Consider the following 12294-nt stretch of genomic DNA (forward strand, 5'->3'; position numbering starts at 1 on the left):
CTCAGCGACAGATGTACAAAGAGCAATGCAAATCATAGTCAAAGTACACGAAAAGTACGCTGATTCACCCAGTACAAGAATTATGCTTCTAGTCCACCTAGTTTTTGAGTTACACGACGTTTTGTAACTCCAAAAACAGCGTTTTCGCCTCACACCAATCTAATTCTGACTGCTCATCACCCTGTTTTCCAGGCGCCGCTCTCTTTCCCATTGGCGCAGTTGGTAATGACACAGGTCTGCAACCCAAAGGTCATGGGTTCAATTACACCTTGGGCAACATGTTTTTTTTTCCCTACAAATTAATACACTATCACAGACCACTAATTCATATTCATCATTTATTACAATTCTGCAAACTTTTATGATTTTAGCAGCTTTTCTAATATGGACCTCAGATTCTTCTTAACACTCCATGGCACAAATACTGTTCCCTTTAGGCTCTGTGTATGTGTGTGTGTATCAATATTTCTCCCATTTTAAAGTATTACTCCTCCATAATTGTATTTCTCTTAAATCAAAGTACTTTTACTACATCTTAGTACGTCTACTCAATCATACTATTTCTGCTAAATCATAGTATTTTGCCAAATTACGGTTTTTTTGCCAAATCATAACATTTGTTTTATGTTATAGTATTACTACAAAGTGGAGGAATTTCTGTCATGTTACAGTATATGTGCTGATTACAGTATTTCTGCTAAATCATAGTATTTCTACTATATTATATTTTTCTTTCTAAATATAGCATTTCTGCTATATAATTGTATTACTGCTATGTTATAATATTTGTGCTAAACCAGAGTATTTCTGCTGAAACATAGTATTTCTGCCGAATGATAGTATTTCTGTCAAATTACAGTATTTGTGCTAAAACATAGTATTTTTTTTAAAAAAATTCAATATTAATAGTAAATTACAGTGTCTCTGGTAAATCGCAGCATTTCTGCTATGTTGTACTGTTTTTCTAAATCACAGTATTTCTGTAATGTTTAAGAATGTTTGGCTAAATATATTCTTTCTGTTATCTTATACTATTTCTCCTAAATTCTTGTATTTTTGAGAAGTTATCGTGTTTCTGGCAAGTTACAATGTTTCTGCTAAGTTCTGCTATGCTATTGTATTTCTGCCAAGTATTATGTTTCCTCTAAGATATTGCAGTTCTGCTAAGTTACTACGTTTTAGCAACGTTCCTTTGCTTTTGCAAAGTTTTTACAGTTTCTGCAACTTTTCAGCTTTTTCAGCTAGTTTCAGCTGACAGCTTCAGCGTTCCAGCATCCACACTGCATTTTCGCAGGAAATGCAAATTTTTCTAGTTCTTTATTATTATTCTAGTTGCGTTCCGTACACTTTTTGGCACTTAACTACTTTCACAATTTTCAGCCGATTTTCACCGTTCAAATTTTAAACTATTCTACTATTTCTGCTAATGTACGCTATATCTTTTGATATTTTTAACTGTTATACTTTTTAAAATATTACACTTTTTTCCTTTAATTTGTCCCATTGAAATGAATGGGAAACTTCCGCAATTCTGCTAAAACTTGCTTGTTTTTGAAACTTAACTACTTTTTCCTACTTTCACGTAGAACAACCATTCAAACTTTAAAATGTTCTCAAATTATTGGGCTATTCAGGAATAAATCAGCTTTTTCAAATCTTTTACCGTTTTACTTTTATGCCTCTTAAAGTTTTGAGTTGCAAAATTGTGATTTTCACAAAATACATGCGTTGTTATGGTTGCTATGCACTTGGCTTCCAGTGTGCCACTGAAGGTTTTGCAGTCTTCTCTTCATGTCCGAACAACTTCTTGCTACTTGCTCAATTTTCACTCAACTTCCACAAATTATACATCAAAACGTAGGTATTTTTGCTGGCTTTCAGAAAATGTCACCATCATTGTTGTGAGATTTATAGAAATTTGGCAAATCTCCTCAGACCAACACAAAGTCTCAAAATCCCCATAGAAAGTCAATGGAGAGCTTGTTCAAAATCACAGCTTGATTTCTGTAATGAGAGGCATATTCGAATCGTCATATCTCCTTAACGAAGCGAAGTTAAAACATGAGGCTTGTCCCAGTATATCTTCAGACACTCCTGACGCTCACAATTCAAGAATTTTTTTCTCACCTATTACCGTTCTGAGATGAGTTACACTTGTTTGAGCGTAGGAAATTCGTCCTTCGCTCAGATTTCTTCAGATTTCAAACTCTGAAATGAACCACTTTTTTCTCTCGTCATAACTTTTGTTGGATTTCCACAGAGACCTGAAAATTTCCATGATTGTTCACCAAAGCCTGCTGTCTCTTACGGTGAAAAATGATATTGATACTCCAAATAGATTTAGAGTTAGAAAGCGTTGTTTGAGGGCAAGTCAAGGCAGTTTTGCTTTGCTCTACTCAGTTATGGTGCATTAGAAGTCAAATATCTTTAATAATTCATATTTTAATGATACATTGTCAACACTTTAAGATTCCCCATCTCTTCTGAACAAAACGGTGTAAGAATGACCGTTCTAGCCCCTATAGTTGGGAAATTATGGTCATTTGTTTGAGGGGAGTCGTCATTATGAGAAATAGACTGCAGAAATCCTGTGTCTCTCTGTGCTGCATGCACCTGTTTTGGCGGGAAAAAGTGCAAAGGCTCTCTGATTGGTGGATTCAAATTCAGCAGCTCCCAGGCTGCTTGACTGAGCTAGAAACTTACTTCTCTCTCCTGTGTGTGTGTGTGTGTGTGTGTGTGTGTGTGTGTGTGTGTGTGTGTGTGTGTGTGTGTGTGTGTGTGAGAGAGAGAGAGAGAGAGAGAGAGAGTTTTTATGGGAGCATCTTATTATATGATTTAAATTCAATATATTTAGACTGGTTGACTGAATTTGATCCTGTGTGTGTCTCTCTGTGCATGCGTGTTTCCATATGTGTCCATATTTGTGATTGTGTCACTGTTATACTTTTTTTTTTGCTGATTTTTTTCATTTAACAATTACATTTGAGGGACCCTTAGCATGTTCAGGATTCTTTCAGCTGTCCATTTTGCTTTTCCAATTTTTCTATTTAAGTTATTACTATTGTGTTGAGTCATAGCATTTCTGCTGCTTTTCAGTATTTGTGCTAAATACAGCATTTCTGCAAAATCATACTCTTTCTGCTATTTCATAAGATTTGTGCTAAATATAGTGTTTCTGCTATTTCTGCTAAATTTAGTATTTTTGATTTAATTAGGGTTTTTCTACCAAATCATAGTACAGTTTTACTGCTTTTTATAGGATTTTTAGAGGATATTTATATTGCTTAATATAGTATTTCTGCTTTTTATAGGATTTGTGCTTAATATAGTTTTTCTAAAAATGTAGTATTTATGCTTAATCATACTATTTCTATATATTTCTGCCAGGTCCCCAGGTAGCTAATCCTCTGTGAGGACTGATACATACAAATACATATCAGGGCCTGCACGGCTTCCCAGCCAGCCAATCATATCTGGCGCCTGCCCTTTCTTCTCTCGTCATATCTCAGCGACAGATGTACAAAGAGCAATGCAAATCACAGTCAAAGTACACCAAAGTCCGCTGATTCACCCAGTACAAGAATTATGCTTCTAGTCCACCTAGTTTTTGAGTTACATGACGTTTTGTAACTGCAAAAACGGGTTTTTCGCCTCTCTCACCGCAATCTGATTCTGACTGCTCATCACCCTGTTTTCCAGGCCTTCGCTCTCTTTCCCAGTGGCGCAGTTGGTAATGACACAGGTCTGCAACCCAAAGGTTGTGGGTTCAATTACACCTTGGGCAACATGTTTTTTTTTCCCTACAAATTAATACACTATCACAGACCACTAATTCATGTTCATCATTTATTACAATTCTGCAAACTTTTATGATTTTAGCAGCTTTTGTAATATGGACCTCAGATTCTTGTTAACACTCCATGGCACAAATACTGTTCCCTTTAGGCTGTGTGTGTGTGTGTGAGAGAGAGAGAGAGAGCGAGAGAGAGCCTTTGATGGGAGCATCTTATTATATCATTTAAATTCAATATATTTAAACTGGTTGACTGAATTTGGTCCTGTGTGTGTCTCTCTGTGCATGTGTGTTTCCATATGTGCCCATATTTGTGATTGTGTGACTGTTATACTTTTTTGCTGATTTTTTTTTTCAATTAACAATTAGATTTGAGGGACCCTTAGCATGTTCAGGATTTTCCAGCTGTCCATTTTGCTTTTCCAATTTTTCTATAAGTTATTACTGTTGTGCTAAATCATAGCATTTCTGCTGCTTTTCAGTATTTGTGCTAAATACAGTATTTCTGCTAAATCATACTATTTCTGCTATTTTATGAGATTTGTGCCAAATACAGCATTTCTGCTAAATCATACTATTTCTGCTATTTCATAAGATTTGTGCCAAATACAGCATTTCTGCTAAATCATACTATTTCTGCTATTTCATAAGATTTGTACTAAATATAGTGTTTCTGCCAAATATAGTATTTCTGCTTAATTATAGTATTTCTGCCATTTTATCGTATTTGTGCTAAAACATAGTATTTCTACTAAATGTAGTATTTATGCTTAATCATACTATTTGTATATATTTCTGCCAGGTCCCCAGGCAGCCAATCCTCTGTGAGGACTGATACATATAAAATTTACATATCAGGGCCTGCACGGCTTCCCAGCCAGCCAATCATATCTGAGGTCTGCCTTTTCTTCTCTCGTCATATCTCAGCGACAGATGTACAAAGAGCAATGCAAATCACAGCCAAAGTACACGAAAGTCCGCTGATTCACCCAGTACAAGAATTATGCTTCTAGTCCACCTAGTTTTTGAGTTACACGACGTTTTGTAACTCCAAAAAACAGCGTTTTTCGCCTCTCACCGCAATCTAATTCTGACTGCTCATCACCCTGTTTTCCAGGCGCTTGCTCTCTTTCCCAGTGGCGCAGTTGGTAATGACACAGGTCTGCAACCCAAAGGTCGTGGGTTCAATTACACCTTGGGCAACATGTTTTTTTTCCCTACAAATTAATACACTATCACAGACCACTAATTCATATTCATCAATTTGATATTTGATATACCTTTATTAGTCCCACAAGGGGGAATTTATATGATTACAACCATTATGTTTTAGAAAAAAAGAAATAAATGTGCATTGAACACTCAGGGGTCACTGTTAAAAAGTCTCATGGCAGTGGGGTTAAAGGACCTCCTGAACCTCTTGAGTCCTGCAGAGCAGTGAGATGAGCCTCTGCAGCTCCTACTGTCCTGAAGACTGTTCTTATTACTGCAGTCAGTTACATAAATCTATCTATCTATGTATAATACAGTACATTTTAACATACTGACCTTATGTTTATTTATGTCTTTTAACCATTATTTCAAATTCACAGAATCCTGTTTGAAACATTTAATGAACTTATAGAATTAAATTTCTGCATGTTGTTTTTGTTGCAAAAAAAATCTAGTATAATAATATTTAAATTTACATATATTTTTCACGTTTTCAATGCCAATTTTGTGTAATGGCAAAGTTTCCCACTACCCGTGAATGCCTCTTTTTATGTCTCTGGCTGACTCCTTAATCTCCGCCCAGTCTCTGCTCCATCCCTGCCGGTAAGCCTGCTTCTCTGTCTCTCTTCTCTGAAATAAAATGTCTATAAGCTGTTTGAGTGATTTACCGAGTTGTTGTTAGTGAGTTATGAAGCCAGTCGAAGTATAAGTCATGTTAAAGTAACACAATGGCTGCTTTTTTAGTGAAACGTTGTAATTTTAGTATTTAAAAGGAGTGTTTGGTATGCCCCTAAGCGCTAACGCCTAGCCTAGCTCCTATAGGCCTAGTGTGAAATTAATATGGTTCATTTGATTGTTTAATACAGTTATTGTGTTGTATTTGGTTCATTCAGTGTGTTAGTGTTTCTGAGTCTCTTAGGGAAGCTGAAGTTAGTTCTCCTCTTCACAAATCAGTCAGTTAAAACGGCCTCATTCTATAGGTTGTAAGGTAATGAGCCGCCATTTTAGAACCACTGATTAGCTGCTGGAGCAGCAGGGTCGGCAACTTCAAAGGAGCCATTTTACCGCCTCTGACTGAAAGCCGGGAGAAAAAGAGTCACGTGCCTGTGCCGGTGTGTCTGTGTTGTGGGTTAATTAACAGAAGGGAGCAATAGAGTGAGGATAAAACACATAATATAAGAATAATGACATTTCTTAACAAGAAGAAGTTTTTTAATTAATCAATTTTAGTTTTTAGTTAAATTTTTAAGAACTGTTTAACAAACACTTGTTTGTACAGGTTGTTTTTTTTAAAATAAAACCTACACCTGCAGCTCTGTTTAACTTCTCACTTTGTGAAAAATTAATGAAATCTAAAAAAGGCCACCTTCAAATAAATAAAATGCAGCAGTGCACCATTAATATTATAAATATGATATGTAGATATTTAAAACAACAGCATATTAAATGATACTGTGTGCAGGTAATATTTTTAGGAAGCAGAATTTGAATGCAGACCAACTCAAATGTTGAAGCCTACAAAAATATCATCCAAGCTTTCATTTATGATTGTTCATGCTTTGAAATTGTGATGTCAGAATTTGATAAAGTGTGCAGTGCTAGGTGTAGCAAATCACTGCTTATGAAATCTACTGTGTTATCTAATAGCACCAAACTAATAGAGCTATCACATAACTGAGAAACTTGTGTGGCTTATTACAAATGGATGAAACCACATTTTACCTTAATGAAGACAGTAATATTTAATAAGGTGTAGAAAAAGAGGTGAGTTGTTTGTTGCTGTGGTAAACAAAGAAGTGTACTGAATCTTTTGGACTACACAGAGTGATGCAGTATTGACTCTGATGCTGATTTGAGTTGTCTCATTCTGTATTTTTGTGCTTTGTCTTTTGTTACACAGAGTGAACGAGATCTTTGGTTTTGCCTTTGCTGGTAAGTTAACAGTGATTGTAACTGAAGCAGTATGAACCTGGCATTGTGTAGCACATTTGACGACTTACATACAGTAGTTTGACTTTTGTGATACGCTTTCCATTTACTGATTGGCAAAACACAAGATTTGTGACCTGTAGCAGCAAAGCCCCCACACAGGGCCTCTGACTGTCCCTGAAAATGTCCCTGAAGTTTAGTAGCCCATTTATGTATGATTTAAATTTCATATGGCTTATTGAATTCAAACAGTTAAATGTCAGATGTCTTTATCCAGGTGTTCATTTTGTCCTTATGTTTGTGGATTTAAGTAGCAGACAAAACAATGAAAGTGTTTTAGGAGAGTCCGTATAAAGTGGTGGCTCAAACACTTAAGAGCTGCACAGGTATTGATTCATATTGTCTCTCAAATTCTGCTGATGTATTATATTAAAGTCAGAACACTGTAGAAGTACTTTGCCTCACTCGGTATAAGTAATAGCTTTAACAGTTAAGCAATAATAAAAAACGAAGAGAACCAGAGGTGTGAGTGGACATTGTTAGGTAAATTACAGCCAGTGTGTCTAATTAGTTTATTACTTATTTAGTGAATATAATGATTTTACAATTAAATAGAAATGTTGCCAAAAGGGACATTGCAAAATACATAAATATTCCTAGCAACGGGTACAATGAAAGGACTTTTTAGTGTAATATTTTAGGACATTTAATTTTAATCACAAACATTCTGCACCTCTCTGTTATTGTAACATGTCAATATTTACATAAAACCTCATCATGTAAAACATGATGAGGTTTTCTGTTGCTTCTGATTACAAGAATTACTTTGTATTTAATGTTTTTAACCTGAAAGGACATTAAAAGTTTTGATTTTTCACACTTTATTAGCACTGACCTGTTGTAGAAAATGTTTGAGCCACAAGGCTTCTGTGTAGGAAATATTTGGTGTATCCTGCACTTGTGCCAACAAATATTGGTGCCTGTTCTTTGCATTTCTGTAGTAATAATGCTTTTATTACACATGCTAAAGCCATGTGAGACCCTGCAGTTCAATTATCTCCTCTTCAGACTACAGTAAACTTAAAAAGCTTAAAGTAATTTAGGATTTTACTAGTTAATTTGTGTCACAGTAAATTGGATTGTGTGTGAAGAGGCTCAACAGTCTGAATCATCTAACAGTGATCTGATGAATTGTTTCCTTTCTCTAGACTGCTGATCTGATCGTCTCAAGTCTGGTAAGTAAAGGTTTTTCTGAGGTGCAGTGCTGGGAAATGTTTCTCATGATAGGAGATTCAGTGTAGTGGTGTGAGTGAGCACAGCTATTGGTGATCATCAAAAGTCATCAAATCCTAGTAAAGTCTGTGTAAACATTTCCAGACCTACAGAGGTCCGTAGGTTATTGTAGCAGCACATATTTTTTCACATTAGAGCAGCTCATGAACAGCAGTTTAGGTACAATTAAGTCTTCAAATAGGGCCTTGTGGATTTCAAAAGCTTCTTTCCTTCAATAATTAAGTCACTGTCTGAAAACTGCTCTTTGAATTAGTCTTTTATAATTAAAGATTTTGTTGATGACTGGAAACAATCAAAAGCACAGATACAGCATTCATTTCTGTATTTTATGGTTAAATGATCTACAAAGAAATTATGGTCATATATATTTTTAATTAGGCCTTTAAATCGGTCATTATAAGTATGTCCTAGATTTAGTGGAGTGCTTATGGCTGTGTATTAAACATACCCCAAATGTGACTGAAATATGTAGAAACAGTATTGTTTACTTTTATGTTAACGGTAATGTACTGTATTTTTCGGGTTATAAGGCGTATGCAGCTAACCAAATATTCAGATAACTCAAACTATTCAACTCATTCACAGTAACTCTCAACATTTTTCAGTGGTAACACATAACAATACACTAACTTTTTCTGTTCAGTCCTCTTCCACAAATCTATCAAATTCTTCATGGATTGATCGGTTTGAAATCTGCTTCAGACGCATGTCTCTAAACAGGTGCCAGATTCTCATACACACACCATAATATTATGTTTAAGGACAATAGGAATTACTCCATGAGGCACCTGACTACTGTAGCTGTAATGCTCCAACAATCCATCAAGCGCTGCAGCTTTGTAGCTTTCAAAGTCGTACTAAAACATTTTGACAGATGTTTGAGCGCGTGTAACACATAAAATTGGTTTGAGGTCAGCAAGCACAGCCAGAATTAATACATACGGTAAACTGTTGATTTTTGAGAAAATTAAAGGCTTTTAAATGTGCCTTATAGTCAGAAAAATACTTGGAAGCCATGTTTATTGAAAATATGCCTAATTCCAGTCTCTTTCTGTCTTACAGGTGACCTGCTGCAGAATACCCTCTCCTCTATCATTAACAAGCAATTCAGTCTGTCCTATCACTCTCCCTCTCCTGCTCCATCTTTTTTTTGACAAGCCATTCTATCTTCTATCATTTCTCCGCCATGAGCTCTATCTAAGTTGACAAGCTTGAACCTGAGTTGAAACGCAATCCTGTGACTTGAAATCAAGTTTTACCAGAATCTAAGTTTTTGGAATTGAAGTTACCAGAACTTCGATCGATCTGTTTTCAGAATTCTGAGAGATCTCTGCTCTCACTGCTCCATCTTTCCTGTCGTTAAACTCTCTCACATCCAGTCATTTTGCTGGAAATCACAAGTAGAAACTTGAAATTACAGTAGTAGAATTACACTACAGTAGAACTCACAGTAGAAACTACTTACACAGTCCTACATTTGTCATTTTAATTTTACATTACACTTTGGAATAAACACTGATAGCTTGGCTTACGTGTGCAGTTACTTTGATAAATTATATAAAATACACACCTTTTTCAAGGTTTATTTGTAATAAGATAATCTGGTTATTTTGTAATACATACATTCAGACTGTTATATTCACATAGATAATAAATTGGATTCAAATATATTTTTCAAGTCTGTTTCATTGGCTATAACATTTGACTGCAAGTTTATACTATTATTATTTAAGGACAAACCCTTTTTGTCACTCTGTAAGTATTCAGTTACAATTGTCATCTAGAGGCTGCCCTGAGAACCCAGACTTCCTGTTTCCTGACTGCTGCAGAACATCCAGCTGAAGAATCTTCATCGCCTGTCATCTGATCACCACACCATCACTCATATTTGCTTAAAATATTAGATATCTTAAAGATTTACACAAAGTCTACTTAAAAGTTAAGAGTTTTATTATAGACTGTTGATTGTTGAGATTTATTCTGTATATTGCTTTACAGAAGTATAGACCTATTTGTTATCCAGTCTGGTTAAAAAAAAATAGAAGTAACAATATACAGTTTTTGAAAAAGCTACAATAAAACTGTTTTTAAAGAACTTTCAATAAGTTTTATATAGAGTTTGTATTTAAGTCAGCCTTTTACATCAATTACATAGTTATAAGAACACTTTACCATTTGTATAGTTTTACATTTCTCCATTTAATAGATTAGTTTTTCAGTGTATACAGGTTGAATTTTGTTTACATTTGTGTATAAATATAAGGTCCAGTTTGTACTTGCACAAAATGCCAAGGAAAGGTCAAAGGTCGCTGTCCCAGAAGCTTAGACGGCAAAAGGAGAAGGAACAGGTAAATGTTTCTCAGAGTGGTGAGGAGGTAAAGGTGTCTGTTGCAAGTATTCCCAGTCCAGAAGTGCAGAGCAGTGCTCAGACAGCTGCAGTGTCTTATGCAGATGTGGTAAAGAGAGGTGTTTGCTCATCATCTGTGCCAAATGCTAAAGTACAGCAGGTAATCCAGACTGAACCCCAGGTAACTATGCAAACGCAGTGTGATGGAGAAACTCCAGGACCGTCTCATGTACAGATTACAAACAGTGAAACTCATCCACGAGTGAGTAGCATCTGTGCATCCCGAAGCCAGGCTTCTGCTAAGTATGGAAAGTACAGGAATCAGCAATGCATGGCGAACAGTTTGGTTTTCCTCTCATTCTTACACGAGGATGAATTCATTACCAGAGCCGATCTTAACCGTGTGTTGGACAAAGGCCATGCCGTGTATTCAGATGCCAGAAAGAGGTTTGTGAACAGCGTGTTTCTAGCCTGTGATGAGCTTCCCACAGTGGTCACCAGCCGCAGACACGAGTATCAAGTGGACATGTCTCAGTTTGCTCATTATGGCACATTTGATGGTACAGCTCACCTTCCGAGCCTTGAACAGGGACTACAGTGTTTGGCTTCAGCGGTTCGCTATGCTTTGCTAGTCATGGGAGGAACAGTCATTGCAGTTTGCAGGCTGACTTCAGGTGACTACGCATACTTTGACCCTCACCCACGTAAGTCTACAGGAATGCCATTGTCGCTAGCTGTAAGTGGTGGAACTGCAGTTATGTTGAAATTCACACGTCTTAACGACATGATTGACAGGATCAAACGCTTGTACCGAATGTTTAGCATCGCGCCAACCTGCACTTATGAGCTACAGCCTGTCGAGTTCCACAGTGAAAACGCAGCTGACCAAAGAGATGCTGATGAAAACAGACAAACAGCTACAACTGTTCCAGCACCAGCTTTAAATGAACCTGAATTTGAAAACCCAAAATCCACTGAGCAGACACAGAAAACTGTGACCGACACTTTAGCCACTGAAGTGATGTCATCCAGAGTGGATTATTCAAATGAGCCAGCTGCTGAGATGAACAATCGTCCTTCTGATTATTTAGAAATAGAAACCTCTGCATCTTCTGTAAGAGACACTCAGGTAACAAAAGAATCTGTTCCTCAGAATGATTTAAACATTGCCTCCTGTTTAACTGAGACAACAGAGGAACTTTTACATAAACTGTTAAAGCATAATAAACAGCAAAGGAGAAAGATTAGGAGACGATTATTGGTCCAAGAAAAACTACCACAGAGAAAGGAAATGAGAAAAAGAAAGAAAGACAGACATACACTTTTGATGAAAGCTTTAAGGCAAAGAAAAAAGATTGTAGTAGAAAGTCTCGTGATTCTGATCACAGTAAGAAAAAGAGTGTGTACAAAATAATCTGTATAAACTCAATGCTACATATAGAGAGAAACAGAGAGAACATTTGAGAAAAATCTATAGAGATAGTGCTAAAATTAGAGAGAGAAAAGAGAACGTGTTATAAGGATGTATAAAGAAGATTCTTTATTCCGAGAAAAGCAGAAGGAGCGTATAACAAGAACATATAGAGAATCTCCCATTTTCCGAGAAAAGCAGAAGGAACGATATAACAAGAACATATAGAGAATCTCCCATTTTCCGAGAAAAGCAGAAGGAACGATAACAAGAACATATAGAGAATCTCCCATTTTCCGAGAAAAGCAG

The 12294-nt window shown here is 36.2% G+C and overlaps 1 long non-coding RNA gene across 1 annotated transcript; it reads left to right on the plus strand.

The window, feature by feature from the left end:
- The first annotated feature begins 5578 nt into the window (after nucleotides 1-5578).
- LOC120443126 lies at nucleotides 5579-9422 on the plus strand. The gene is made up of 4 exons (XR_005615161.1): nucleotides 5579-5608; nucleotides 6906-6937; nucleotides 8143-8169; nucleotides 9290-9422. It is a non-coding gene; the product is annotated as an uncharacterized LOC120443126 (long non-coding RNA).
- Nucleotides 9423-12294: the final 2872 nt, after the last annotated feature.

The sequence above is a fragment of the Oreochromis aureus genome, linkage group 12, assembly GCF_013358895.1.
Source record: "Oreochromis aureus strain Israel breed Guangdong linkage group 12, ZZ_aureus, whole genome shotgun sequence".
Lineage (NCBI taxonomy): Eukaryota > Metazoa > Chordata > Actinopteri > Cichliformes > Cichlidae > Oreochromis > Oreochromis aureus.